This window comes from Tenebrio molitor, chromosome 1 (genome assembly GCF_963966145.1).
Source record: "Tenebrio molitor chromosome 1, icTenMoli1.1, whole genome shotgun sequence".
NCBI classification, from domain to species: Eukaryota; Metazoa; Arthropoda; class Insecta; order Coleoptera; family Tenebrionidae; genus Tenebrio; species Tenebrio molitor.
Genome location: NC_091046.1, coordinates 33,239,844 through 33,252,667, shown reverse-complemented (window position 1 = coordinate 33,252,667; position 12,824 = coordinate 33,239,844). Strand labels below are relative to the sequence as shown.

At 35.1% G+C, this 12,824-nt stretch overlaps 1 long non-coding RNA gene across 1 annotated transcript; it reads left to right on the top strand.

Moving 5' to 3' along the window:
- Nucleotides 1-5,430: 5,430 nt before the first annotated feature.
- On the top strand, nucleotides 5,431-6,136 carry LOC138133877 (uncharacterized). Its single transcript, XR_011160553.1, has 2 exons — nucleotides 5,431-5,830; nucleotides 5,892-6,136. It is a non-coding gene; the product is annotated as an uncharacterized lncRNA (long non-coding RNA).
- Nucleotides 6,137-12,824: the final 6,688 nt, after the last annotated feature.

The following is a 12,824-nucleotide window of genomic DNA, read 5'->3' as shown; positions in this document are numbered from 1 at the left end:
CCCAACGAATAAGTCGAAGAGTGAGAGAAGATCTGCCACGACAGAAAAGTCTACCCATGTCCTGCAAGCAAACCATTTCAACCCGTATGTAACACTGGTTACATTCGCCCAAATAGACGAGTACACAAATTCCTATGTTCTTGAAATAAATTTGTTAATATCATACTATACTTGGGCCAACCAACAGATATAGTAATAAAACCGCCCCCTAGTGCCCGCGTATTTTAAATAGCAGCTTCCAATTGGCTTATTCAAAATGTGCGCAGATTTTCGAAAGCCTGATGTACATCCACAAAAATTACTTGACGGCATCCGGCATCTCATTCGTTTTAACCTCGCTTCGGGAGTTTGACCACGTGTTTATGTTTGTTTGTTTTCCTTGGCATTTTTCGATTTGTATTATAAAATAGTTTTTTTACAAGACTTTTGGTTCTCTATTTGTTAGAAAGAACCTGCTTCATTGTAAAACAGGCTTCGGCGTATATCGTTCTACGCAACTAGGCCACATCCCCTTTTTTTTATTACTATATCTGTTGGTTGGCCCAAGTATAGCAGCCCTGTTAGCCTGATCAAAACATTACAAAAGTATTAAATTTGACCCCCCGTGCCATTTAAAAAAAATCAAATTAGCCTTGTATCTTCAAAATAAATGACGTTAAAAAATTAAAAAAATATCAGATAATAGAATTTAAGCACTTCTAACAGTGTGCCAAATTTCAACGACCTATGCTAAACCGTTCTGAAAATATTTAGCTATATCTATATACTTCTTAGCGACCCTGTATGTGATTGATGAATTGTTACAACATGGACATCAAGTCCTTCGCTTACCGCCGTATCACTGCGAATTTAACAATATAGAATTGGCTTGGCACATAGCAAAGGACCATTACAACAAACATATCAATTTTCAAATTTCCTCATCTAAGAAGACCGAAAACTTATGGCGTGAGTCTTTGTCTCAATGTAGTCAAGAAGAAATGTACCAAAAGTGTTCTATGCATTGCAAAACATTAGCATGAAAGAATGGGAATGCGAAATGGGCCAGATGTCTTTCCAGGATATGCCTCCTTTCATCAATTCATTAGCAGAATCTGATTCAGATTCAGATGATGAAAAACTCGATTCTAATAGTGAAATGATGGAGGAAGATTAAGTGTAGATGTAATAGATTAAAAAACTATCCCACCTCCACCCGGCGGCACGGCAATTTTGCCGGAGTACATACACTATTACGGATATTACTATCAAGTAATAGTGCAGTGCTTATCAACATAATTACCGGCGTCTTGCCTCCGCATTTTGACTTTGTTGTGTATTATGTTCTGTGTCAATGTTAAGGAACTTCCTCACGATGTGACATGAGTATAATAATATACCTTTTTGAATTTCAACTACCAATGTGTTATCTAAATCCAGAATTTTTAAATTTTTAAAAAGAGATTGCGGTACTATTCCCGTTGCTGAAATTACAAGTGGTAAAATCGAAATTTTTTCTAAACACCAAAGATTTCTCATAGCAACGGACAGCTCTAAATATTTATTAATTTTTGTGTTATATGTCTGTGTTATATTATGTGAATTTGGAACAGCTATATCTAAAAGATATGCTTGCTTTTGTTGTTTATTTAAAATTATAATGTCTGGTCTGTTATGCTTAATATGAATGTCAGTTAAAATTGTTCTATCAAAATATAACTTGTAACTGTCATTTTCCAAACAACTTTCTGGTGTATAACTATAATGTGGTTGTGTATTCTTTAATAAATTGAATTTAACAGCTAAATTCATGTGTATAATTTTAGCGAATATATCGTGTCGCTTTTTATATTCGCTTTGAGCCAAAACGGTGCAAGAAGAAATAATGTGTTCAACTGTCTCCCCTTCAATAGATTTATTTATGTTGATATTATTGAAATGAACAATATTATATTATGTTATGAGGAGCAAAAATGAAGTTTTATGTGCTGCGGCTGGTAGATTGGCTGCCGAACGCCCTCAGCGGAGATAATAACTTCACGGACGCTGGTCAGCTCGTTATATGCCATGACAATGAAGTGACACTTGAGCATTATCAATGCAGCAGTGCAATGTCATATTTTACGGACGCTGGAAGAAAAAATGTATAATTCATATTTTGCCGCGTCACATTTCTGTCAATTCTGTCAACCTAACAAAGATCGTTTGTGTGTTGTGTTCGTGTCGTTTTGTTTACATGTTTGTTTTTGTAACGTAAACTGCCAAAATTAAATCTCCCATTTTTATTTCGAGTTTATTTATTCCTCGCATTGCCTCATGTCAACAGGTTATGGGCCCAGTAACGTTAAGCAATAAATATTTTTGGTTCGTTTTTACCACATCGCGAAAAGTTTTCCGCCTCGTGCAATACGGAAAACTCAGTGTATCGCATCATGGAAAACGAATCAGTCCACATACCGGAAATTTCAAGTTCGAGTTACACTGCAATCTAGTGATGTTTGGAGTATCGTCGATGGCAGTTCAACGATTCCTGTTCAGGGTCCGTGCATCGACGGCACCCTGACAGCCTCGTAGAAGAGTGACAGCGTCGCCCAGAGGATCATTGCCACCACCGTTGACGAGAAAACGCTCTTGCACATTTTTACAAAAATCAAAGACTCTGGAGTTCCGTTCCATGATTGTAAATCATCCTTAAGAACACTACTTAAACGTATAGGATTTCGGTCAGATATTTTGTTTCATACTGTTCGAATACATCATCAATTTGAGTCCGGTAGGTGAGTTATTATAACAGTATCAGAGCCGTGAAGTGTCACTAAGCTACACCTACCGGACTGTTTTATTTTTATCCATCAAATCTGACATTAGTGAAAAAGTCAAAAAATATTCAATCTAAAAAAACAATAGCTTCATGGATCTCTACATTGTCCTGCTCTACTCTCAAGAGTCAATCTTAGGGTTCCTCGTTCGGGTTCTCGATCAACCAATACATTTCTCATTACACCATATCGTACGGACGCCGGTCTTCGGTCTCCTGTTACCCAAATGTTGCGTGGCCATAAAGTCGTAGAGATGAATGTGGATATATTTGCTTGCAGGTTGAACCAAGTTAAGAGCTTTTTTAGGGTCTGGACAGAGTGGCCTCTCAGATGAGAACACAGTGATTTACAGCTGTGAAGATATAACTCCGCCTACTGACAGAGGCTTGTAATTGGGCTTTAAGCCTGTTAGCTCACTAACCAATAATATAATAATAGCAACGGCCGTTGCCACAGGAAAAAAGGTGATGCTATTTTCACAGGATAATGTGATTTTTTTTTATTTTTGTAATAAAATAATGATGCACAAGAGACTTTCAGTATGAAATAAAATACACTGCCCCAAAAAAGTTAAGGATATTGCTATTTGCGAGAACGGGAAGAAACAAGTCTGTCAACGTGTTTCTGCTGAGCGAGGAACACTTGTCACATTTTGTGGTATAACTGCCTGCCACTGGTTCGGCAATGCCACCTGTCTACTGTTTTCTCAATTTGGCTGTAGGTCGTAAAATTTTTTCATATTTTAAGTTAAAGATCTTGAGGGGCTTATAAATCCTAGTTTACCACTAGCAGGTAATATTTTAAGCAGGCTTGTATTGTACATTTTGCATATTTGCATTGTATGGTAAATGGCATGCGCCGCTTCCCAACCTTTTCAAACCCAACCATTGTGCCCGTTAATCGATCATAATATGCAATAAAATTTTACGACCTATAACGAAATTGAGAAAACAATACATTTTTCCACGGATTAGAATAAAAATCGTTTTCTGCTTGGGTCGGTTACTGGTGCGAAAGGTTACGCTTCAAAAAATGGGTGGATAACAGTGGAAATATTTCTGAATGTTTTGAGACACATTCGACAGCTTACAAACTGTTCTCCAGACAACAAAATTCTTTTATCTGTGGATAATCACGAAACACACGTTTCGTTAGATGTGATCAACTTTTGCAGAGAGCATGGGATAATTATGTTGTCATTTCCCCCACATTCCACACATAAAGCTGTGCTGTGCTGTGAAGTTCTAGCTTTTGAAGGTGTTTTATTCACAGTAAATCCTCACTTTTTTGCATTTAGTGTTGGCTATTATTTAGAGTTTGTTACCGTTGATCTAATCTCTACGTTGTTTTGATTTTTTTTTCCTCGATTACTGTCTCACTCACTTTAAGTAAGTACGCTATCGCTAATAACCGGTTTCTCTCTCTAACGTGGGTGCCAGCCGATTGTTGCGATCTTGCTTGCACCCATACATTGCATATTTCTCTAATCACTATCTTTTAACGTTAATAATTATCAGCTGGTGTTTTGTTTTTTTTTTTTTTTTTTTTTTAATATGTGATAAAGATGGGTAAATGTGGTAAGTGTAATCGCTCCATTAGCCGTCATGACGATTACTTATCTTGTAGTTCTACTTGCAAGTTAGATTATCATGTGAATTGTTGCGGGATAGATGATGACGAGCTAAAGATGTTAAAATCGGCTGGAAAGGCTAAGAATTGGAAGTGTAACTGGTGTGCATCGACTAGTCCCACACAAAACAAAGTTAATCCTCTCGGGAATTCTGGTTCATCGGGTTCTCGGCATCAGTCATCTGTGCAGCCAGATTCAGCAGATGATTTTTTGAAAAAACTGGGTGTAGAGATCATGGATATTGTGCGAAGCTGTGTAAATAAGCAGATGGTTGTCCTTAAAACTGAAATTGATACACTTAAAGATCATAATGTTTTACTACAACATGAGGTTAAAAGATTGAGCTCATTACTTGATGGTACAAGTCTGAAGGATGAAGGTAAAGCAAATGTTACTTATTCTCAAGTTTTGGCTCAGAATAAAGAACCCCAGAATCAACAAACCTTTGTTATCAAGCCAAAAAATAAAAATCAAGATAAGTCTCAAACAATAAATGATATTCTAAGTGGAGTTGATATATTAAATCAAGATTTTCATTTTAGTAAGGTTAAACAAATCAAGGATGGCGGTATTTTGGTAGGATGTGACTCTAACGATTTCAAAAAGATTGCTGTAGAAAAACTATCAGAAAAGTATGATATTCACGAACCTAGAAAATTATTGCCCCGAATCTGTATTGTTGGTATTTCTGACATAATTCCAGAAGATTCTGTAATTTCATATATTACAACAAAAAATCCTGATATTTTTGATACTAATTCGGTTTGTAAACTACTCAATTTTTCTGCATTGAAAAAGAATGATAAAGTTTTCAGGGCTGTCTTGCAGGTTGATTTAATGACTTACAGGAAGGCTCTGTCTAGAAGTCATCTTATTGTTGGTCTTGACACCTGTAAAATTTTTGATGCAGTTGAACTAACTCGCTGTTACAGATGCTGCGGCTACGGTCATACTTCTCGCAGTTGCAATAATGCTTTGACGTGCTCGAAATGTGGAGAAAAGCATAATACTAAAGAATGTCAATCCAAAATTCTTCGATGTATTAACTGTACTAATCTGAATTCACGTCAGAAGGGAGATATTGATACTCGTCATTTTGTTTGGGAATCTGGTAAATGTGTATCCTATCAGGAATTACTGACTAAAGCCAAAAGAGATGTCTTTAGCATTTCAGCATAGCCATCACCTTCTTTCTCACCTTCGCGAGTATTGGTTGATGAAACACATTTACACGTAAGCCCAGTAAACCAACGCAAATCGCACTTGTCGGTCTATTACCAAAACGTGCGCAGTCTAAGGAATAAATTGACCGAACTCTACAATGGCATTATTTCATCAAAGTTTGATGTGGTTATTATCTCGGAAACATGGTTGAATGACTCGGTCTTGGACAATGAACTATGTAACAGTTCTTATTACATTTTCAGATCTGACAGGGATTTTATTACTTGCCAATGTTCTAGGGGGGGTGGTGTGCTTGTTGCTGTGAGCACCGCTTTTGTTGTGGAAAGAATTGATTTGAACAACACGGATTTTTCTCTGTTACCGAATGTTGATATTGTTTGTGTAAAAATATCAATTCCCAAGACCTCAATTCTTTACATTTTTGCTCTCTATGTCCCACCTAACTCTTCTATTGATGTGTATGTGAAGCTTTTTGATAGCTTTGAATCTCTTGACTTTGTATTGAATAAAAACGTTATCATTATTGGCGATTTCAATATCTCTCATTATGTTTTGGCTTTAAGTGGCGTCCAAGACAACAAATCTAGAATCTTTCTTGAATTCTGTAATTACATGGGTTTTCATCAGAACAACAATATCGCTAATGACTTCAACAGAATACTGGACTTAGTTTGCTCGAACAAGAAATGTGTGGTTAGCAAGGCCGTTGATATATTGTGTAAAGAGGATGTTCATCATCCACCCCTTCACATTCTATATGCTTATAAATATGCTTATAAATATGACACATCAGTTAAAGGTATTTCATCTAAGAAACAACATTTTAATTTTCTAAAAGCTGATTTTGTTGCAATAAACAAAAAATTGTCTGACATTGACTGGTCTTTTCTAAAACCTATATCTGATATTGACGTCATGATGGAGGCGTTTTATAGCAAACTGAATGATATATTTAGTATTTGTGTTCCAAGATCCCTACGTTTTTACAAATCGAAATATCCCCCTTGGTTTAATAGCTCAATCGTTAAGCAGCTGAGACAAAAACATAAACTTTGGCTAATATACAAACAAAGCAAATCTCCTCTATTCTACGATGAATTCAAGTCTATCAGAAAGATTATCAAGTTAGAAATCAAACGTGCCCATTGTAAATATATTTTACAAGTGGAACAAAATATAACAAAAGATCCTAAAAGTTTTTGGTCTTATATCGATTGTATTAAGAAAAACAATTTTATACCTACTTACATGACTTTCAACGACAAGGAACTGCAGACTCCTACAGACATAGCAAATGGTTTTGCTGATTTCTTTCAACAAACTTATACCTCATCTTCCACAGCAGTTTCAGATAATAATCACTTCGATATGTATTCGCGCAATTCCGGCTGCTTAACTATTCCGACTTTTACTGTAACTAATATGAGTGATGCAATAAAAAAACTCAAAACTAAAAAATCCTCTGGTCCGGATGGTATTCCTGCTTTTGTAATTAAAAACATTTGTGACAATATTACAACCCCACTTACTATAATTTTTAACCGTGCGTTAAGTTCCTCGACATTCCCTGCTGTTTTTAAAAATTCAATAATTTGTCCGATCTATAAAAAAGGTGAAAAACAAATTCACAATTATAGGCCTGTGGTTCTGCTGTCGAGCTTTGCTAAGGTTTTTGAGATTTTACTTCACGATACGATATCCCCCTTCGTGAAAAACCAGTTATCGAACTTTCAACATGGCTTTGTGAAGGGCCGATCTACTGTTACAAACTTATGCAGTTTTGTGCAGTTTGTGGCTGATTGCATGAATGATCGTTCTCAAGTTGATGTTGTATTCACGGACTTGTCGAAAGCGTTTGACACAATTGATCATCCAATACTGTTAGGAAAACTTTCCAAATTTGGACTCTGTACCAATTTTGTCGAATTTTTTAGGTCATATTTCAGTGGTCGTTGTCAGTATGTTAATTATGCTGGCTTTCAATCACACGTGATCAATGTTTCATCTGGTGTACCGCAGGGCTCCATTCTTGGACCACTTTTGTTTAATGTCTTCATTAATAATATAGCGGATGTTGTTGACTCTCAAATTTTATTATATGCTGATGATTTCAAAATTTACTCAAGAATTGACCATGCTGTTGACTGCCTGCGAATGCAGGATACCATTGATGAAGTGGTAACCTGGTGCAACAGCAATGGTCTAAAACTAAACAAGGATAAATGCTGTATTATGTCATTTACCAGAAAGACTCAGCCTATTCATCATCACTATACTCTTGACATCTCAGACCTACAACGCTGTACAAAACATGTTGATCTAGGAATAACTCTCGACAGTAACTTGTCCTTCTTAGATCATGTTGAGGGCATGGTTACCAGATCGGTTAGATCCCTTGGGTTTGTCATCAGAAACTCTCGGAGTTTCAATAATACTGATACTGTGAAACGTTTGTATTTTGCTTTCGTGAGATCGAAATTGGAATATGCTAGTGTGGTTTGGTCTACTGGTTATAAGTCACAGATTGAGGATCTTGAGAAAATACAAAGACGTCTTCTAAAGTACTTGAGTTTCAAAGTTGATGGCACTTATCCAGAGAACGGCCATCCACAACATGACCTGTTACGTCGTTGGAATGTAGACAGTCTTTTGCATCGCCGCGTTTGACATTCCCTTATTTTTTTACATCGACTAATTAACAACGTCTTCGACTGTCCTGAACTGCTGGGTAAAATTAATTTTCATGTACCTAGGCTGGCATCCAGAAATCAGTTGACTTTTTATATGGATACTCCTCGCATTAATACGCAAAAATTTTCTCCGCTCTTCATGATGTGTCATAATTCTAATAAGTTACCTTCCCTCGATATTTTCAACTGCACTATTAGAGACATAAAGGGGATGTGCTTCAATACAGATTAATATACTGATTTTGGTTTTTCCTACCCTCTAATTGGACTACATGTCTGTTGGGTGGTGTAATAATAATAATAATAATAATAAAGTGCAGCCCCTAGACGTCGGAATTTGTGATCCGTTCAAAGTTAAACTGACGACTGCCTTCAACGACTTCATGTTAAGTAACCCCGGAAAACCGATCATAATTTATGATGTAGCCAAATTAAGTTGTGAACCATATCTTCATTCACCCCTTCTAATGGATGTTCATTTAATATTCGGGTAGCATCACCTATGGAAATCTTTTATTTTGAAAAACAGATGTCGCAGTGTTAAAATACGACCATGGCCAACTGTATCAAAACGCTAAGCGCTTATTATGGCCGTGCCACTCGATGATTTCTCCGTAAGAAAAATTGTTCTTGACATTTAAAAAAATCGTTCGTACAGTAGAGACTTCAAGTGACGATTATTTGAACTAAAGGTCAAGGACAAAAAATGACAAACATCTTTTTTTCTGTTATTGGTTATGTCCATGTCAAAATCTATTAGTAAATAAATTAACTGCAAGTGTTAACTGCATACAGTAGCAAAATAATAAACATAAGAAAATGGTAAATTTCCTAGAATGGAATAAAATTTTCATGGTTGCAGAGGATAACCCAAATGGACTTAATATGTAAATACAAATATTCGCTGACCCAGCTAGCAAATAAGTTACCAGGGCCCAACAAGTCATTTACCAAAAAGAAACATTAAGTTTAAAGGAAAATGCATAAGGAAGGAACTGACACAGGATGAGATTCTAAATTTGTAATAAAAGCTTTCAGAATGTATCGACACGTTTATTAGTAAAAGCAAAACGCGGTACTGTGTATAGCAATCAAAGTGCTTTAGTGTTGTGAAAACAAGTATCCTTTTTTGAACATCCAATGTTTAAGAAATAAAATTCAGGAACTTGAGGTTATGTTAGAAATCAATAAATTTGATATTTTATGTTTCGAAGAACACTGGCTGGTTGAGTCTGAGGCGAATTGTTTTAGAGGGGGTAGTTATTCAATAGCTGAATACTTTGCTAGAAAAAAATCACATCCATGGAAGAGTAATACAGTTTGTTGACTCCAGTTTTGAATATATACCTCTCCCTACTGTTAAAGATTTATCCGTAGAAATAGACTGTGAATTAGGAGGTACATTTATTCCTTCAATCTGAAACCATTGGTGAAAGACCTTGCACAGCCAACAAAATGCTCTGCTACGTTATCCACGGGTTATCAACTAGATACACAATTCCTGCAGGGTACTTTTTCCATTCAACGGCACAATTTTTACAGATTTTGGTTTCATTGTTCTTTGGCTTGTTACTGACAATCATGCATCAAATGTAGCTTAATTTAAAAATCTTTGCAGTGGGACGTTAAAAAATCATATTGACCATCCATTCCTAACCTTTTTTCCCACTATTTCTATTTTAAGTTTTGATTAATGTCATTGTGACAATTTAGTTTTCAAATCAGTTCCTAATGTTAATTTAGGAGGCGCCACTGTACGTACGCTCCACGGCCTACTCCACGGGAACACTTTTTCAAACCAAGTGGGACGGTCATAATAAGCGCTTAGCGTTTTGATACAGTTGGCCATGATACGACACATAGATAACATAGTAAACATATAGAACGCAAAGTTCCGTCTGTGATTTCGAAAAGCTTCAAAACGCACCTACCACAACCCGTAAGAGAAAATTTAAATTTTACATAAAAATTGTTTTGACGGGCGAAGTCAAAAATAATTAATTATTATGAAAATCTGAACTTGTGTTAAACCCTCCAGAACGCGTCATAGATTAATTCTCTTATTAAAATGGGTAAATGATACTATTTTAACCAAAAAAGACATAAATATGATACTAATTATTTACAGATGATATGCCGGAGGAACCTGTCGAAACTGCAACAATTTTTTTTTTTTTTGATAAATTATTCGACAGTGTAAACTTTGCATGAACATTATGGAAAACCTTTGTCTGGCGGGGTGCATAAAACTTCAGGACATATCGAATTTTGGAAAGAGTCAATTCAAAATTTAAGGAATATGTATTTTGTCCACCAAGATGGTAAAAAATTTGTTTAACTAACTAGATAAGAACATTAGAAGGTTTATCGGATTTGTACGAAATTTTAGTTGGAAGTGGACAATGTAAATTTTTATTGCCACGATAGTTAAATCAAGATGTTATAGAAAATTATGTTGGTAAAATTAGGAATCAAAGAAGTCGTAATGTAAATCCAACAGCTCTACAATTTCGAGATAGTTTTAAATCACTTCTTATTCGCGATTTTTGTGGAAAAAATTCAATAGGGCGAAACTGTGAAGCAACAAAAATTCCAGATCTATTTAACATTTAGAGGTTTGATTAACAACCAACGAAAAAATAATTATTTTGCAGAAAATATTGACAATTCATTGGAAACATATTCCATTTATAAACAAATTTCAAAATTACCACCGTTTGAACTTGAAAAAGATTTGCATAAAAGTGTTATTGGTTACATATCAGGCTGGATACAAAAAACATTGAAAAATTTTGACTGAAAATTGCATATCCCAAATTAACAGTAAATATTCTGAAACTGATCCATGTTACAGTTTAATCAATGAAAGGGAATACAATTTAGAAAATAGAAAGTTAAAGTATTGCAATTTGCAATTTATTAAAAATATAAACAAAATTTACAATATAACTTCTCCTCAGCACATTAAAATAGTAGTTTATTTAATGAGTTCGTGCGTAAATTGGGTCTTTTTTGGCACGAGTGGGCCATTTTACACACTAACGAGTTGAATACAACGTTTTTTTGTTAGACGAGCTCCTCAAAGGCTCCAAATCGCTTAAAATCTTTAAAATTGGCTTGACGTTTCATTTTGACAAGTTGTGACATTTATCAAAATCCGTTCACACAGGAGAAAATTCTCAAATTCTGACCGTGTCGAACAAAAAAATCAATTATTAAGATCATTACAAAATTTAAATGGTAAAATTGTGGTAGTCATGGATAATACCCCATACCATTCGGTTCTTGCAGAAAAATTACCCACTGCCTCCTGGTCCAAATTAAAATTACAAGACTGGCTTAAACAACACAAAATTCCCTTTGGCTCAAAATTAACAAATAAACAACTATATGAAATTATAAAGCCAATTCGGCTATCAAAAAGAAAATATGAAATAGACTCTCTATTACAACAAAATTCAATAGATGTGTTAAGGCTTCCACCATATCACTGTCATTACAACCCCATAGAAATGGTATGGGGATTTTGCAAAACATATTATAATAAACATTTGCCGTTACAACGTTCCAGAAAATCAGAAGTAATCAAAAATTTGTGGTCCACAGCGTTATCTTTATACACACAGGAAATGTGGACCCGAAGTGTAGAGCACTGTGAAAGAATAATTGACAAAGATTGGGAAAAACTTATGGGCAATTTAAGTTTCCATGACATACCCCCAGTAGTTATATCACTCTCAGAATCTGACAATGAATCCATGAGTTCACAAAATTTGTCAAGTGATGATGCTTCAACTTCATCTATTGAAGTTGCTTGTAATGAGGAGAATCAACACATGTTTGACGACACATCAAATGATGAAATCATTTAAGTTGATGATTACTGAAATTGTGCTGTCCTGTATTGTTTGTCTTTGCATTTTTTGCAAATGTTCTCAGTTTTATTTTCATTGATTCTTAATTATATGTTTGTATTTAATTCTTTATTTCCATTATCGTTAGTTACCAATAAGTAATGGTACGTACCACTACATTGTCAAGCCCTAAAGGGCACTTTTATCTCACAACCACTGAAAATTAGAACGTGTTTTACAATGTTTTGTATACTTACTAACTACATATTTACATTATGCATATGACCGTGTGCTTATTATGCTTAATACTTTTCACAGTGATAGAGAGACACTCAAATTGATATAACTTTTAAAAGGAGAACGTTTAATACACATAACCTAAAAAAATTTGACAGTGCGTTTGACAGTTAAAAAAATGTAACTAGAATCCCGACGCATACCAAACAAGTAACTGTTGCAGTCGTTGCAAACATCGTTACATTAGGCTAATTTCTCAATGTCGGTTGCAAGATGCTTCTTTGCAACCTGTACCGACTTTATATATTTTCCTTTTTTTTTTACGGAAATTTTGTTATCAAAGGGTATAGTTTTTTAATGCCATTACAATCAGAAAAAAAAATAGAGGTTACTGTTTGAAAAATAAAAGTTGCCCATTGCCCATAAATGG